The following is an 18281-nucleotide window of genomic DNA, read 5'->3' on the forward strand; positions in this document are numbered from 1 at the left end:
TCTGATTCTTAATTAAACCATTTAAAAAGCAGACAAGACTAATGGTGCTAACTGAAAGCTACGTCTTAGTGTTATTTCCAAGAATATGGTTCCTTGGTCGAACAGAAGGTGATTTTTTTTTTTTACTTTTAATTTTCGTTTACCCTATAACAGTTCGACTAGGTATGTAGAAGGGAGTATGGGATAATGCAATAGCAATCTCAATTTTCCTTACTTTTTTAAGTCCTTGATTGCATTTTCCAAGCACTTATTTTAAAGGAAAAATTAGTTTCTACCTTTTTTGGTACGAATGTTGAGTTATTATATGGTTTTAATTCCATTGGAATTAGTCTAATGAAGAATAGAATTAGTATTTCAGATCACTATATTACTTGATAAAGAGACCACTACCCATTCCCAAATCCCAATTCGTTTGTGAAAAGATCGTTCAAAAAACTTTGAATCACGTGTGTATTCACTTTAATGCTTCTAATTTGTTCCTCACATTTGATGCTAGTGGACAGCTAGAAAGTCTTCTATATATTCCTATGTAGTAAGTGGTTGGTTTTCCTATTGTGATCTGCACAAGAAATTGCATCAGGTTAATTTGTTTAGGTCTATATTGTTACTATTATGCTTTGTACTTTCTTTCTAGAATGAACAAATGACACAATGATTTAGTAATACACCTGTTTAGTGTTTAACACTTGACGTGGGGATGTGGACATGGTGTTAGGGAAGTGAAAGTGTGAAACAAGTAGTGATTTATTGGCCATAAAGTTGGTCGAAATCTTGAGTCTCTTTTAATTTGCATATTTTTGTTCCCTAATCTTAAATACTGATAACATTAGAATAGTTTTGGTACGGTTGCATGTACACATTTTAGGTAACTTAATGTGTTCTCTAAAGTTGTTGCATACTTTCATATTGCAGGTTCTAACTCTAAACTGAAAGAAGATCACATAATGCTACATCATATTTAAGTTCTTCCTCGAACAGCCATTCGTCGATTAACCCAATGAATAGAGTAACTCATTTGATTTTAGTTGCAGCTTCATGCCCAGTTTCCAGTCATGCCATTGTAATGACGGTCAACTAAAATTGACATCTTCAACATTTTCATATTATAAAAGTTTATTTTACTTTACGTTATTCCCTAGCTACCTAGGGCTTCGTTAATCTGGCATCCATTTAAATTTACTATTATTTGCGGGCCCGCTTTGCAAAGATTGTATCTAATGATGTGTCTATATTTTATGTGCTTAATTAGGATGTGTCATTGCTCACGTACGTTAAGGAACACATGTACTTGCTTTGACAGTGTATTTATTCATTTTTTAAAAAAAGTCTAAGTTTTAATTGTCATTGACCAAATTAGATAAAAACATTGTCATTCATGTGCATAGCACATGTTTTTTGATTGTATATATAAGATAGTCAAAGTTGGAAAGTCATGGGCTAGTATAACCCTATCAGGAGCAGTATATATACAAAAAATTCATGTTAAGATAAACAATAATCTTAAGATAAAGTGGTCATGGTGATCAAGGGACAAAGAAACAATAACCTTAAGATGATGTGGTCATGGAAATCGAAAAAACATGGCAAGCTTCCAAGGAAGTCATTGGAAGGCTTCAAGGAAGGATGTGAACTATCAAAGGATCTATGCAATCTGTAGCCTTTCAGATGCCATCATCTGCACGGTGAAACCTTCTATCTTTTTAAATTTCACTTTGTTATTATTATTTTTATTAAGCTATCACTTTTTATTTTGAAATTATTCTGACAAAATATCCACTTTGTCCTTCCTTTGTTGTTTATATAAGTTAATTTTTCTGTGAGTTTTATCAAAAAAATAAAAAATAAAAAATCTTGAATTGTAATGTTTTTTCTTTCAATTATATCAGTACATAGTCTACACTAACACAATCTTATATTTAGAAAATCAATTTTCATCTTCCTTTATCATTTCTTACTTTCTTATATTACCTCAGTTAAGATTTTTACACTTTGACTTCTACCACGTTAGTCTTGCCTCCAAAATTAAGATTTTTATACTTTGACTTCCTTTGACTTTTACCACGTTAGTTTTACCTCCAAAATCTATTTGAAAGACTTGATGCCCAAGTATAAAACTTTATCGAAACACATTTCTCATTGTATTAGGATTATACTTATGTCAGTTATGTGTAACTCATAGTCTCTAAACTCTCATTTCTTATTTCTCATAAATCATAAATCATAAATCATAAAACTCTAAACTCTAAACTCTAAACTCTCCTCTCTCATTTTTTTCCCCTCTCAAATTTTATTTCCAGCATTTACAACAAAAATGATTCAAGGTTTGATCCCTTTTTTTTCTAAGTAAATTATTGTGTTGTATAAGTCATTGGTTTAATTAATCTATTTTATATTTTAATTTTGTTATTTGTATTAAGATCGTGAGTTGTTTTGAATATTCTGTTTAGTTTTTCAAACTATAATGAAATGGAAGGCAATTTTCGATCTATCTTGTTTGTGCAACTTGTGCATGGAGATCGACTAATTATATCAGTACATAGTCTACACTAACAAAATCTTATATTCAGAAAATCAACTTTCATCTTCCTTTATAGTTTCTTACTTTCTTATATTACCTCAGTTAAGATTTTTACACTTTGACTTCTACCACGTTAGTCTTGCCTCCAAAATTAAGATTTTTATACTTTGACTTCCTTTGACTTTTACCACGTTAGTCTTACCTCCAAAATCTATTTGAAAGCCTTGATGCCCAAGTATAAAACTTTATCGAAACACATTCTTCATTGTATTAGGATTATACTTATGTATAACTCATAGTCTCTAAACCCTCATTTCTTAATTACTTCTCATAAATCATAAAACCCTAAACTATCCTCTCTCATTTTTTTTTCCTCTCAAATTTTATTTCTAGCATTTACAACAAAAATGATTCAAGGTTTGATCCTTTTTTTTCTAAGTAAATTATTGTGTTGTATAATTCGTTGGTTTAATTAATCTATTTTATATTTTAATTTTGTTATTTGTATTAAGATCGTGAGTTGTTTTGAATATTCTATTCAGTTTTTCAAACTATAATGAAATGGAAGGCAATTTCCGATCTATCTAGTTTGTGCAACCTGTGCATGGAGATCGACTAATTATATAAGTACATAGTCTACACTAACAAAATCTTATATTCAGAAAAGGGGTATTTAGCTTTTGGGCCACTTATAAATGGGTAATATGCAGTTGGTCACCAATTGTTCGTTTATTAGCTATTGGGCCAAAATTGATAGTTGACTGCGTTGACTTTGCATTGACCGTGACTGAACCATTGGTCTGAAAAACTAAAATTTTGTAATGCCTAAAACACCCCTCGCACATGTCTATGATGTGAAATTTGAAATCAAACAAAAAAACGGTAAAATTAAGATTCGATCCAACGGCCCCAATTAATATAGCCGTTAGAAGCTGTCTTCTTCCACTCCCTATATATTTCAACCATGGGAGCCTACCTACCTTCAAACATACACTTCAAAAAATACACTTAAAATCCTTTCAAACATACACTTTAAAAAATGGGTGGAAGTGAAATGGTGGTTCTCTCTCCTCCAAAGGTAAGTTTCTCACCTTGTGACCTGTTCGACCTTTCTCTTTAATGGCAGTTCAGTTGGACCAAACGCAAAATAAATAGTTTTAATTAGGACTAATCCCTAATGAGGTAGATTATTGTTGGCACTAATCCCTAATATGTGTTTTTTTAGGTCTGCCAATTTTGCAAGGAAGAAGGGTATTATGCCTCAACATGTACTTACATAGGTGTTCACTGCCCTAAAGCTTGGTGTTGTGGGTTTATGCGTGTGATTTTACAGTATAACGAGACTGGTACCCTAGAAACCAAGTTGCTTAAGTGCTCATTCGAGGCTCGTAGTATTGTGCAAGAGATCTACTCCAACAAAGAGGTGCTTCCAAGTTGCCAATTATACAAAGAAGAATTTCCTCTTTGCAAGAGCTATCACTTGTGCCCACAATGTCATTTACCTACTAGTACTTGTGAGTGAGTGAGTGAGGGGGGAGTGAGTGTGTACTCAGTGCAACTTGAATAAACATGCTTTTCTAACAAAAATAAAGCTAGTTAAACCTGTATTGATAATTGATCATTTGAACTTCCATAATTTAGTCTGCATAGGTGAACTTCCATAATTTAGTCTGCAAAAGTGAACTTTCATAACTTCCATAATCGATCATTCTGCAAAAGTGAACTTCCATAAAGCATACAAAATAACAAAAAATATATGATGCCCATAAACACAGCCACGAAAGCAGCATGCCAACTTTAACAGAGTATCTCAAATAAATAGAGTGTCTCAACTAAGCAACATGTTGGCTTGCACTACTGAGGTTGGGATTGAGTAAGAGACTCACTTAACACAATACAAGGTGTAGATTGTCCTGGTGTCGAGGGTGGTTGTGAATCTTCACCCAACCACCAGCCCAAGCCTCTACCACCTCCTCTGCCTGTACCACTTCTTGTTCCATATCTCCTAACATTTGCAGCTTCAGCTCTACCAGTTCTTCCACCTCTCCTTGCTTCAGGGACTTGCAGATTCTCAGCTTCAGGGACATCAATCACTGGCTGCAAATTCACATGTTGGCCTGCACCTCTCATACCACCAGCTCTACTAGCTCTTCCACTTCTCCTTGCTCTAGGGACATCATTTTGCATATTCTGAACTTCAGCTTCAGGGACATCAATCACTAGCTGCACATTCACATTATTATCCCCACCTCTTTTTCTACCACCTCTAGTTCTTGTAGGGCTATCATGCCCACCTTCTGCCACCACCTCTTCTGCCCGTTCACCTTCATTGTTCTCCGCATTCCCAACTTCAGGTTTAATGTCTTCAGCTTCATTGGCTTCATATGATTTCCTTGATTTCTTTGATGGTTGATCTTTCCCTAGTGGACATGTCATCTTATTATGCCCTGGTTCAAGACATTTCTTACACTTTCTCTTACTTGTTGCCTTCTTTTCATCATCACATTTTATCCTCTGTTTTTTAGGTCTACCTGGATGTCTCTCGAGTGGTGGAGGTTGTACAACATCTTCTGGTTTAATCTGTCATATAACAATACATAAGAATCCCAGTGGAGAATTGGAAATATGATTGATAAGACAAATCCAAAAGTACCTTGCCCCAATCCTCTTCATTGTCAAATGGAAATATATAACCACCATAAGTTGCTCTGAATGCATTCACATGATAAAATGGACTGCGCAATGCCTGTTAACATTTGAATATCTTACTAAATAGCAACTAAATAGCATTTGAATGGTCTTACTAAATAGCAACTAAAAAATATACCTTGCCCAACTTTCTTTTTTTTTTTGAATGGTCCGATCACAGCCTATAACATGCACACATGGAATCCCAGCCATTTGCCAAACTATACAAGCACACTCTTGTTTAACCAAATCCCACAACATTTTTTTTTTCACTTTTTATGGTGATGGCACAGTATACAGTTTGTGAGACTCCTGAAACCTTATATCTGGTGTGCTTCTTCTCAAGTCTTTCAATAATCACATCTCTAACAGCTGGTATCAACTCATTATCTGCCATCTCACATGCAAGCTCTCTTCTATGATGCAATAAGCCCATAACAACCAAGCTGTATTTGTCCACAAATTGAAGTAAGGGCCTGTCCCTAATTTTTAGGATCCAACTGTTAAATGACTCACTGAAATTGTTTGTTATAGCATCACATTTTGATGTCAAATCAAAGTGTGATCTAGCCCAACAGTTTAATGATTCTTTTTCTAACCACTTCTTTGCATCTGGCTCCTCCTCTTCCAACTGATCCATAAATGTTACATGCTCAGGTACTTTATATGCCTTTGTTGCACCCCCAACTTAAACTTTGCAAGTAATCACCCTTGAATTCTGACTTGAAATTCTTATACATATGTCTAAAACAAAATATGTGAACAATAAAGAAAACAACCCATTCTTATACATGCAATCTATAATAAGATAAGAACTATAATATGAATATAAGTTTGGTTGTACCTGTGATTTGCAAAAGGAAAGAACAACATCTATAAGCCATTTCTGCCTATCTGATATGAATGTAAGTTTCTTTGGGTGTTTGTTCAAATGAGGTTTGAGATTCTTCAAGAAATCATTCCATGTACACTTATCTTCACCTCTGCATATATATATACCAAGACGAAACAGCCCATTCATAGCATCTAATCCAATGACACTCAATACACAACCCCCATAGTTACCTTTCAGAAAGCATCCATCTAGACCAATTACTGGTCTACATCTGTAACGCCCATATTTAAAATACGTATTTATTTATTAATTAATTAATTTAATTATTATTTAAAATTTGCTGGATTGGATTTGAGATATGTGGGCCTGGTTTCTGGGCCCGAGTCTGTATTGGACTTGGGTTTCAAACCCAAGTATATAATCACATTGTTAAAGAGAATAAAGTTTTTAGAGAATAAAATAATAAAAATGGAGGCAGAGATAAAAGCTGGATTGCTGGAGGGTGGAGCGCGACAATTCGGACTACGAGGGATTCGTGGAGTTGTTAATAAAGGTGAGTAGCTATTTTTGCTATTTTACCGAATCTATAGTTTTCCGTGTACATATTTCTCTGTCTAAGGTTTCGGCCTATTGATATTGCTCATTATCATGTTTTATTCGACGTCGTGCCTGTCGTATTATTAAACTTCGTTAAATATCGAAAATTTGTATTTGAACTGTCGAAGCTTAAGCTTGGAGGCCGTTAATGGCTGCGAGCCAAAACAAACTGTTGGTCTGTATACGAGTTGGAACTGTTGTAGATTATTGAACACTGTTTATATATTAAATCTCGTTGGTTGATGTCGAGTTTAGAAGCGGTGGATGGTGCTGTCGAAGCTCTGTCGGAGCTCTGTAAATGTATTCATGGCGGCACCAAGGAATCGCCTGTCCAAATTTTATGTAACTGTCATTGTCATTTTCGTTTGGTTGTGGACTGATGATGGGTTGTAGATTCGTGGGGAGGGGGTTAAGTGAGTGCTGGAGAGTGTTGATTGAAAGCTAGAAGGTCCATTAATGGCGGCATGCCCAGACGTCCTCCAGTAACATAATTCAAACTGTTATTTGGTTGATTTTGTTGGTTGTTGAGGTATGTTTGAATGTTGGTATTTGGTGGGGGACTGTCGGAGGTTGTAGAAGCCATTAATGGCGGTCGGAAAATTCTAGATCTGGTTTTGAAGAAGATATGGATTGAATGATTTGAGGGTTTCGGTTTTGTTAATGTTGTGGGGTTTTTCCCCCTAACCAATTTCGGTTGGTTGTTTTTGGGTGGCAAGTGGAGATTGGGGTGGCCGAAATTTGGGGCTGCTGGTGGAGGAAGAAGCCTGGAGAAGATGAACTGTTGGGGGTTGGGGGTTGGGTCTTGGGCCTTAGCAAGTTTAAGTTGGTTGGGCCAGTTCTATTTTGTTTCTTTGGGCCTGGTTTTAGTTGTGTTAGTTGGGCCTTAGTTGGTTTTCCTTTAGGCCAGTTCTATTTTGTTTTGTTTTGGGCTGAAATCTATTAGTGTGTTGGGCCAATTCCAGATTAAGTTGTGGGCCAGTTCAGTTTAAGTTTTTGGGCCTAAACATTAGTTAGTTATTGGGCCGGATTAATCCTTTGTTGTGGACCAGTTTTAGTTTAAGTGTTGGGCCGGTTTCAGTTTAATTCTCCGGGCCAAACCCATTTGTGTTTTGAGCCAGTTTCTAATTTTGGTTTTTGGGCCGGTCCATATAACTTCAAATAGATCTATTTGGGTCTTTAAACGTTTAGACTTTCGGGTTCTAAGGTTGGGTTTGGGCTTGGCTAGTGGGTCCGAACCATGACCTTAGCCATTACCTTAGTCATGAGCCCATGAGCCATGCACCTTTGCCCTTAGCCATGAACCATGGCTACGACCCTGAACCTGTTGAACATGGAAACGACAGTTTGACTTTGACAATGACGTGTTGACTTTGACTTTGACCGTTGACCGTTGACTGTGGAATATTGTTTTTCCAGTTTTTCACATATTTAAGTATATGGACAAATGTAGTAATAAAATATTGTCGAACATTGTATAACCTTGTTTGTCATTATCTAATTAAGATTTGACGTAAGTAGTGTTTAAAGCATATAAATATTGGCACGTAACTAGAGGGGAATTCTGATAATAAGAATTTGATATATATGTTTTTATGAGTATTAAACTACATACGGACTTAGATTCATGGACTTTAGATTTTTGGGATTTGATTGTGGACTGTGGACTGTTTAATTGTGCTACATTTTATGTTGTAAATTGTATGGACAAATCAAATGCTAAAATGTTGTGGAAGCTTGTATAAATTTGGTTGTCATTATCTAATTAAGATTTGACTTTGATATTGTGACATTATATAACATGTTGATATATATATATATATATATATATATATATATATATATATATATATATATATATATATATATATATACTGCAAACACGCCTTCGATGGCGTGGTATGCAAAGTGGTGTTGCATTCAGTAGTTATTTGCTTATACTATTGCGTCAACTCCACGAACTTTTTGAACATATCAGTTCAAGATTGCAAAATTGTTTTTTGCTGTAAAATCTAAATTGAACTGCTGCTTAGTGCCTACAACATCCACTTGCTCACCCACACTAAGTACCATCTATAGTAACTTGGTTCATAATTGATCTAGTTTTCATTCTCATTCCAACTAAATTGAAGAAAAAAAAATAGTCTGATAAAAAAAAAAGACTGGTCAAAAAAAGAAGAAAAATAGCCGAAAATTGAGGCGGCCAAAATGATCAGCTTCAAAATACTTTTCAAATGACATTGCATTATGAAAATCAAGCCAGTCTTTGTTAAACTCAAACAAAGTAGTTCCAGCATGACCCATGTAGTAAAATTGTATCAACAACACCTCATAAAGTATTCAATTAAGGTACTATCAATAGCAAGCATATTCCTACATTTTCGCACAACACCGTTCCCCAAGGACGTGTAAGTACACAATCCAAGGTATACTATCAGGCATGCAGTCTATCCATACCATATTAACATCATCGCACTTGTATGCAACTCAAGAACAAAAGTTTATGATTCAGGTGTATTTCATTCAACACTCTCAAAAGAGACTTGAGTATTATAACTATATCTTGATTGGCTTCTGACAAGAAGCAGATGCAAGTCCTTGAAGCATCTTCACAACTTCGACAATATGATGCCCCTTCTTAACAGCAACAGGTTCATTTGTAAGTACACTTTCCAAATGGTCCAATAGCTCCATGGCCTTACAGGACCCAGAATCCAAATCTGCATCCTAATGGTTCCAGACTAATGCACTCTCCTTGGATTATATGAAAGATCCATCAGTTGTCTCCATATACAATCTCATCACAGGCACCACAATTCGTTTCCAATCAGTGTCAGCAAATAAGGGACTGGATTCCCAAGCAGATGCCTTGCTCCACCTATGGAAACAAAAAGTCAGGATATGTAAAAATCAAAAGGCATCAGACACACCAGAACAGGTTAAAATAATATAGGTCCAATTAATTAACGTACATACGCACATACCGTATGAAGCGTCCTTTTCTTGCCAGTAGGTCTTTTAGTTTGGATGCACTTTCTCCCTCGCATCTTCAAGTATTTACTTCAGTAGGAAGGTGAACAACAACTCCTACTCAAGGATAAACAAATAATTGATTACGGTCACACTCAGTAAGGGAAGCATGCTCAACTATAGATTGTATAGGAGCCACTATACAAAACACTATACAAAAGATCAACAACAATAGCAAAAATGGGAATAGCAAAAGATATTCTATTAAAATAACGAAACGAAAGAAATGCAGAAGAATAGGATCTTTAAAAGGTTCTGATTTCAACTTAACTCAGTTTATAGCTAGTTTTTTTTAACATAGAAAGTTGCTACGTCAACTCGGGCATTTCCACAAAAGTCAAACATAAGAAAACGATCAATCTCTATTTCCTACCGAATCTAAGAAGAGAGTAGGAGACGCACTTTCACGCTTAATTGAAATTGACTTGGGATACATGAAAACTTAAATCCCAGAAAGTAGGATGAACAAGATTAGTCCAGCACTCCATACAACAACCTCAGGACCAAAATTCTGTTTCAGGACTTCTGCAGTCAATATAGTAAGGACTTCCAACTATATAATTCTGTTTTAGGACTTCTAACTATCTCGGTTAACACACCCATAAGAAATGTAATTATATAGTAAGAACTATTTTGACATATTTTAGCTCGGGAGGGTATAACTTAGTCATGCATCGGGCCAAGTCATGCATCGGGCCAGGGTTTATCTGTATTTGTTCTAATATCTAAATGCAATTACCGCATCGTGAAAAATTAAGATTGACCTGAGTATATCATTTGCTCAAATATTTTTTCATAGGGTAGGAATGAAACATAGACTAACTAATGTAATTAATGAAACTTGGAACTGCATTCGTCAAACACAAAACTCTAAGATCAAGGAACAGGCCACGCACCATACCAACAAAACAACATAATCAATATACACTGAAACACAAGAGCCTCTGTAACATGTGATAAAGAGAAATTAATGAAATTGGTCGATCTTTACACTTCTAAAGTATTATTTGATAGAGTTCTTTGATTACATTGACAAATATTTTAAATTATAGATTTGGTAACTCTCATATTTTCACATTCAGGGGAAGGCAGACCATGTTAAAATTGGTTTGGTTCATGTATGCGTCCAAAATTCAGGGTAGTTCATAATCAAATGCCATTTTCATTCACTAATCTCAAGAAATCAGATTTCTTATAGGGTAAAATAACCTGCATATGCTCATAGCACATAGTTACTTTCTAATATTTTATATTTTCATTCACTAACATAGGTTGTTAACTTAATCACATGCTCATAAATATCAAAGTCAACCACCTTGTGTACAGTGCATAAACGTTCTTTTTTTTTTATGACCAGATAATCGAGGTGATAGAATACCTGTATTATTGGAAAGAGATGGCTTAGCATTATTATGGGACAAAGAAGGTATAGCCACAGGGAAACACCTATCTATTCTGTTGAATCGAGAAGCTCTAACAGAAAAGATTTTCCGGCATGGAGTGCAACATGGCAGTCTTTATTTTCCTTTACAGATCCCAGTCTATCAGCCCGATTGGCTAGCTCATGAAAGAGTACAGCGACAGAAACACGCGCATACAATTCGGTGTTCATAAATGCCTAACAGGAAGGACAACAGAACGTTAGAATCTTTTCTACGAAGCAAACCAAAAAGGAATATATAGCGTCAATGAATGCTCAAAATGTTCGTTTCTGTTTCTGTTTTAAATTTTTTTATTTTTCATTTTGTTTGTTGTGGTTATTTGTTAATGGTCTAAATTGACATTTTACAAAATAATGCAATTCTTTGATAGGTTTTTTTACTGTAAAAGAGTACACACATAAAATCACATAATTGTAATGAAAATTCTATTAAGGGTGCAGCAATAGAAAGTAGCATGCAAAAAAGGACGAATATGCATGGTTGAACGAATACTGGCATACCAAAATGTAACCAATAAATCAAATAACCTACTTCAGTTAGCTCAACGTCCGAGCCTTTAGCCAGCAATGATACTTCTGTTCTTGCATCATGACTTTCAGCTAATTCAGCTTCGAAATCCTCATCGAAAGCCACTGTTTTTAAGGAGAACTTTGGCATAAGAAAGTGGAAAACACAATGTCAAAGAACTTGGCATTTCTTTGGGCAATTTGTCAAAATAACAAACCGATGCTAAATATCCAAGACTAATGAGAGAGTAGAGCAAGAAGAATCAAATTCGGAAGAGTAATTCTCCGAAAAGCCTCCAAGTACCGTAACCAGGTGAAGTTAAAGCTGGCGGCCAACTCTTTAACGTAATATCTAATTGTTCGGGATACATGAGCCACAACCCCGCAAAGAATTAATGTGGGGGACTTTTTTTGTGGCCTCCTCAATAATCTTTTCTATGAACTGCAAGAAAGAAGTTGAGTCACATTTAAGAAAATAATAACGATTTTTAAAATTACATTTATATTGTTTATAACTTGGTGGAAAAGGATAAACCAGTTAACTACTCATCATGATTCGATGTCAAACTTTTTTTTATATGATTCGGGATTTCTTATATTGATAGATTTATAACACAAACAACACACCTGAGTCTGCAAAATCGATATGATGTCGAGGTGGTATAAATAAGACTTGAGTTTCTATTTCACTGGACTCAATGTTGCCATCTATATATTCATATCAACAAACACAAATCCTTATTAATACCCAAAGCCATATCTCTTCTACATCATTGAAACTGGAAAACACAAAACAAAACAACTTATTAACAAATTTACCTTATCAATTCGTTCTTGGTCTTCAGGAGAAGCATCAGCACCAGTAAAAAAAATTGCTTCCAACAATTCTTCAGGCTTTAACATCTTTCCCAGTCTTAAAAAACGAAGGAATAAAATAAACACCAGCTCTAGAGATACCCTCGTTGAGTGGGTTTTGATTTTTGCACGGTTTTTTTCTTTTCCGCCGAGAAATTGGAGGAGTGAGAACGAAAATTGAGAATGAGAGAAATAATGGGGAACGAAGGTTTCTGTCTAATTAATTCAGTTTGATGAAGAGAACACATGTAAGCGAAGGAAGGGGCTGTTAGATTATTAACATACCAAAATACCCCCGAATTAGATAGTGAAAAGACCATTGTACCCCTCAGGACGTGACGTGAAAAAAAATCGTTCATCAACCCCCCCAGATTTTTTCTAATATAGTAAGATATATATATATATATATATATATATATATATATATATATATATATATATATATATATATATATATATATATATATATTAAATGCAATAGTTGTGGAGAAATAAATGTATAGACACTCCATTATTTTTATCCGTGAGATGCTAGTAGAGTATTTGTGGATATTTCCCGGGATTGTATGTAGTGCAATAATACATTGGCACGTGAAAGAATGAAAGTGGTTACGAGATATAATTGAGATATTTTTAAATATTGTGGCTTAGTGCAATAAGGTATTTGACCTTGCGACGTGATATAGTGGAATTATTATGAGTCATAAATGTATGACACTGAATAAATTACGAACGAAAATCCTAGAACCTAGCTACCACAACTCATGTGATTTGCCCCTGTGGGCGCAGTAATTTGATTGGCCCTTATATAGGGTGTATATATAAGATGTTGATTGACCCATGTGTTGGGCAATCGTAGCCGAATGGTGGCTTGATTATTCCGTTCGCAAAATTAGAACGAGACGCGCGATATTTTATGCCGAATAGTGGCAGTACTTACATAATGGCTTTCGTGTGAGGGTTACCTAGTGTGCGGCATCCCGCTCAGAGTAGTTACACACGGAGTGGTTCATTATGTAAGGGGAGGCATGTGGATGTACATGTTCGGCATTGGGAAGCGATTGTGGTAGCCAGGGAAACTAGGTAAAACATAGATACGACGTGAATTTTAGGGACACACAAAGAAAGCCTTAATTAATATAATTATGGTAATATGTTGGTTAATGATATATCTTTAAATAGATGATTGTATATGGTTTAGCAGAAGGGTGGGTCAAACTAATTACTTGTGCAGAGACGACTCACTCTGTAATTGAGCATGAAATGAGGTAAGTATGGAATATGCTTGGCTGGTTATAGTTTAGTTAGAACCTAAGGAGCCTCGTGGAGGAACTAAATGCCTTTTTATTATGTGTATGGTTTGTTGTGTGGTTAGTGGGAAGATAAAGCGCCTTAGTGGAGGAACTACCTGCCTTAATTATTATACTTAAGGATGCTGTATTAGTCGTTGAAAGTTAAGGCGCCTCGGGGAAGGAACTAACTGCCTTATGGATTATGTATGTATATGTATAAGTATATGTTGTATTTTAAAGCTTCTCACACCAGTATTTTTATAATGCTGACCCGATTTGCATGTTTGCTTATCGGGTGTGTTCATTAAATGAACATAGTTGATAAGTCTTGACAGGTTTAGTGTTGAAGAAGGTTGGTTGCTGCTTGTAGTTGGCGTTAGCATCACTTTTCAAGATAGGTTTTGTTTTCCCTTGAGGTGATATAGATTTTCAGTCTAGACAATGTTTTTGTATTTTCATTTGTAATTTTAATTAAAGAGTTATTGAAAGGAGAGTTGTAACCTAATCTTATTTGTGAAGTTTTGTAATGAAGAGGACTTTTGTTAAATGTTAAATTCTTATTGGTTTTTAATTATCCACATATTTAAACTGTTTATGGGTTTTTGGAAGTTGAGAGTGTGTCACATCTCGGAGATCGAAGAGTCGGGAACAAATATTGTTTTTCCGAATTCTGTCGAAATTCGGGGTGTGACAACATCCTTGAACAAATCCATCAAGTGATGCCTTATAGGCCAGGAAAAAACTAATAAACTCACCATCTTGATCCTTATACCACTTTGCCAATGATCCTTCATTCCTCTTAAGTATTTGTGTTTTCAGTTATACTATCTTGTGGTAACTAGCTTCATAGTTACCATTAATCCTCTCAAGTACTCTAACTTTAGCCTTCCAAGCAGTATAATAAGAAATGCCAACCCCAAACTGATCCAACACTTCCAAAATTAGGTCATTGGGTTTCATCTGTGGATGAGATCTTAAAAACCCTTCCAACTTATCAGCTACCCATCCACATGTTGCTTGTGCATTATTATTTTTTCCATCAGCCTCACAACTGTGAGTCTCCACATAGTTCCTCAACTTGAAAGTGTGTTTGTCACTCATCACAGTGCAATACACACTCCATCCACATTCTGGGTCCTTACACTTCAAGTGGATTCTGGTCTTGTTATTTCTAACTTGAACATAACTAAACTTCTGATATATTGTTAGGTTCTTCATAAACTCCCTACACTCTTTAAATGTTCTCCATTCCATTTTAGGTAGCAGTTGCAATCTCACTTCTGTGGTTCCATTTTCTTCTATTATCTCCTGTTCTTCATCTACATAAAAATTATTTGGTAACTTCACAAAAGCACTGATGTCATCATCCTCATCATTATTATCCCCATCCAAATCAGGTTGCTCATCCACCAAATCAGGTTCTTCACCTTCACTGTCCTTGTCTATAGGGTTAGGCACAAAATCAACATCTTCCTCATTAGAAGAAGCTTCACTAACATAATCAGTACTTAGCTTAATACTAGGACCATACTCATCTCCCACTTGTATAAACATATCAACCTCATCATCTTCAATGACTCCACCCTCACAATCTTTCACTTCATTGTCAACCAAGTCCTTAAATGCCACACCACTATCAATCACAGCTGTCCAGTCCTTTAGAACATCTTCTGCAGTGAGTTGAGGTTCCACCCTACCTTCAGCTTAAAAATAGAGTTTTTTGGCTTTCATTGGTGTTGTAGGTGTAGGATGAAGTCTTGGTGACTTTCTTAGCTGAGCAATGGTCTGATTTGGAGCTTTTGGTGTTGTTGGGGTTGTCGAAGGAACATGGTTAAGCCTAGGTGATTTTCTGACTTCAGACACAACCACCCTTTGTTTTTTTGTTTTTGGTGTTGTTGGGACTGTTGGGACTGTTGGGTTAAGGTTAATCCTAGGTGATTTTCTCACTTCATGGTTGATTTGGTTTGTTGCTTTTGGTGTTAATAGGATTTCAGGCTGTTTGTTGGATGTTGGGGGCTTCAAGGGCTTATTGTCGACACTGGGCTGGGCTTGACTTAGTTGTAGGCTATCTTCAAAACTTGATGGGGTTACAAACAAATGATACCTCTTATCCCTTTCAGGTTTAATCAAATCCCACATTTTCAACATATCCTTATCATTCCTTAGCAATGAATTTGACACATGACACTGGTTTGTCATCCCCAAACTGCTTATGTATCTCCTTGATCAAATCGAGATAACACATCTCTTCACCATTTACCTCATAGTCACACCTCTCCACACCCCTATACATAGAGTAATTAACCTTCCTAGGTGCAAAAGGCATCCAAAAACCATCATAGTGCAACACAAACACCCTATCACCTCTCAGAGTTCCCATAACAGATACAACCATACTATTGGAACATAAAATGAAAATAAACTATATAAATCAACAATGGAATAAACTTCATAACATTTATAAACTTCATAACATTTATAAACTTCATAACATTTATAATCCATAATAAACTACATTACAATCCATAATAAAACATAGGGCTAAAACATAAACATAAAGACCCTAAACATAACAAGCAAAAGCATGACACCTTATAGCCATTGTACCAAACATAACACCATCACATTAAAACAAGAATAACATGACTTCCTCTTATTCTTCAGTGCAGTCTGCATAGCTTTATACTCCTGGGGACACATCAAAACCTACACAACCATTCTAGGTTGTGCCTGACTTCCCCCTCCAGCAGTTTGTGCTTGACTTGAACTTCCCTCACCCTTAACCTTAGCCTGAGCCTCATCCTCACCCTCCCCAGCAGCATTTGGATTACTTATTGCATCAAGCCAATCCAAATACTCCAAGTCATGCTCAGATAGATCCTGATCATCATCAGAATCAAATGGAGGTAGTCCTACAACAACTCCTGTCTGCTTCTTTCTTGTCCCTATATTCAAATATGTGATCATGGACTTGTTCACGAGTTACATCATCACCATGCTCATCAACATAAGCTCTAGCAGCCCTAACCTCATCCTCTGCCCAATTGTTATACCTAAATCTACAAACAGACATTAAATGGTCTGGATACTCCTCACCTCTCCTTTGTTTTGGACCCTTGGCCTTGCCCTTTATACCCTTGCCCTTACTTTTTCCCATTTTATAGGTCTGTGAGACAACAACCAACAAGTGAACATTGTGTTACATTTAAGGTTTAGGGTTTAGGTGCTACATTTTTTAAACAGTAAAATAATGTGGCAACAAACTAATATATACCTCTAATTGATTAATATAAAATGTATTAAAAAAAAATGTAACTATAGTAGTCCAGATTACTTAAAAAGCCCTAATTTTTTGTATTAAAAATTAGGGTTTGGGACCATTACTGTATTTAAGAATTAGGGCTTGGAACCACAACATAATAAACAATTAGGGTTTAGGCCAATTTTTTAATTGATAATTAGGATTTGCTCCAAAAAGACACCCACGTACTTCTTTATACAAACAAACATTCAAACCATGCAAAATAGTATAAACAATTGAACAAACGTAACTAAACTGAAAAAGGTTTAGTTTTTACTTACAAACTAACTTCCTTAAGCTTGAATGCACATATCAGATCTACAAGTCCAGTCTATCTACTCCAAAGCTACCACATTTATTCCTAGCGTTTGAAAATGTGTTAAGTTGGTTCTTAGCATATGAAAACAGGTTGTCTGAAACAGGTTTGCTACCCTCGCACACAAACAGGTTGTCTGAAAGAATGATGTAAGCGAGAGTGTTGTCTGAAAGAAGTGAGTGTTTTTGGGCGATTAATTAGTGTTTTTCCAGCTAATAGGATATGTAGTGAGAGATTAGGACGCGTGTCACAAATAAACGGTCAAGATAAAACGTTATGGTGGCTGTTGATGTGAAAATAACTTTGATCTTAGCCGTTTATTTCAATCACGTGCAAGGGTAAATGTGCCATTTTAGAAAATATGGACGGATCACCGTCAATTTTGGCCCAATAGCTAATAAACGAACAATTAGTGACCAATTGCATATTACCCATTTATAATGTGGCCCAAAAGCTAAATACCCCTTCAGAAAATCAACTTTCATCTTCCTTTATAGTTTCTTACTTTCTTATATTACCTCAGTTAAGATTTTTACACTTTGACTTCTACCACGTTAGTCTTGCCTCCAAAATTAAGATTTTTATACTTTGACTTCCTTTGACTTTTACCACGTTAGTGTTACCTCCAAAATCTATTTGAAAGCCTTGATGCCTGATAAGAGCCCAAAACTGTAGTTTTAACCCCTTAATAATCATACTTTTAGACCAATTATGTGAGTAATAATTAAGAGTTAACACTGATTACGTGTTTTTATGCATTTCAGGCTTCAAAGTCCATTATGTATGTAAATGTGCCACTTTAGCGAGATAAAGGAGCAAAGGTCGGTTACTAAGGAGTTCCGTGATTAAAGGTCAAGATTCAAGAAGATAAAGCCTTTCTAAATCCCGGTCAAAAGCTGAAAAG

General features: G+C 35.6%; 1 long non-coding RNA gene across 1 annotated transcript; it reads right to left on the reverse strand.

Moving 5' to 3' along the window:
* Positions 1–8869: 8869 nt before the first annotated feature.
* On the reverse strand, positions 8870–11796 carry LOC147510658 (uncharacterized). Its single transcript, XR_015216837.1, has 4 exons — positions 11639–11796; positions 11044–11283; positions 9620–9722; positions 8870–9513 (listed from the first exon to the last, which is right to left on the reverse strand). It is a non-coding gene; the product is annotated as an uncharacterized LOC147510658 (long non-coding RNA).
* Between the last annotated feature and the right edge of the window lie 6485 nt (positions 11797–18281).

Source organism: Coptis chinensis, chromosome 3 (assembly GCF_015680905.1).
Source record: "Coptis chinensis isolate HL-2020 chromosome 3, ASM1568090v1, whole genome shotgun sequence".
Taxonomy (NCBI): domain Eukaryota; kingdom Viridiplantae; phylum Streptophyta; class Magnoliopsida; order Ranunculales; family Ranunculaceae; genus Coptis; species Coptis chinensis.